The sequence below is a fragment of the Arachis duranensis genome, chromosome 8, assembly GCF_000817695.3.
Source record: "Arachis duranensis cultivar V14167 chromosome 8, aradu.V14167.gnm2.J7QH, whole genome shotgun sequence".
NCBI classification, from domain to species: Eukaryota; Viridiplantae; Streptophyta; class Magnoliopsida; order Fabales; family Fabaceae; genus Arachis; species Arachis duranensis.
This window is the reverse complement of record NC_029779.3, coordinates 33,043,618-33,043,893: the sequence shown is the minus strand read 5'-3', so window position 1 is coordinate 33,043,893 and position 276 is coordinate 33,043,618.

The window sequence follows — 276 nt, the reverse complement described above, 5'->3', positions numbered from 1 at the left end:
GGGGAAATACTTAGATTTTAGTCCGGAAAATGTGAGGTTGGCGTTTCACTTGCCCATGATGCAAGGAGATGAACGCCCCTACACTAGAAAGGTCAACTTTAACCAAAGATTGGACCAAGTCCTTATGGACATATGTGTGGAAGGAGCTCAGTGGAGAATAGATTCCAAAGGCAAGCCAGTTCAACTAAGAAGACTGGATCTCAAGCCTGTGGCTAGAGGATGGTTGGAGTTCATTCAACGCTCCATCATTCCTACTAGCAACCGATCTGAAGTCAC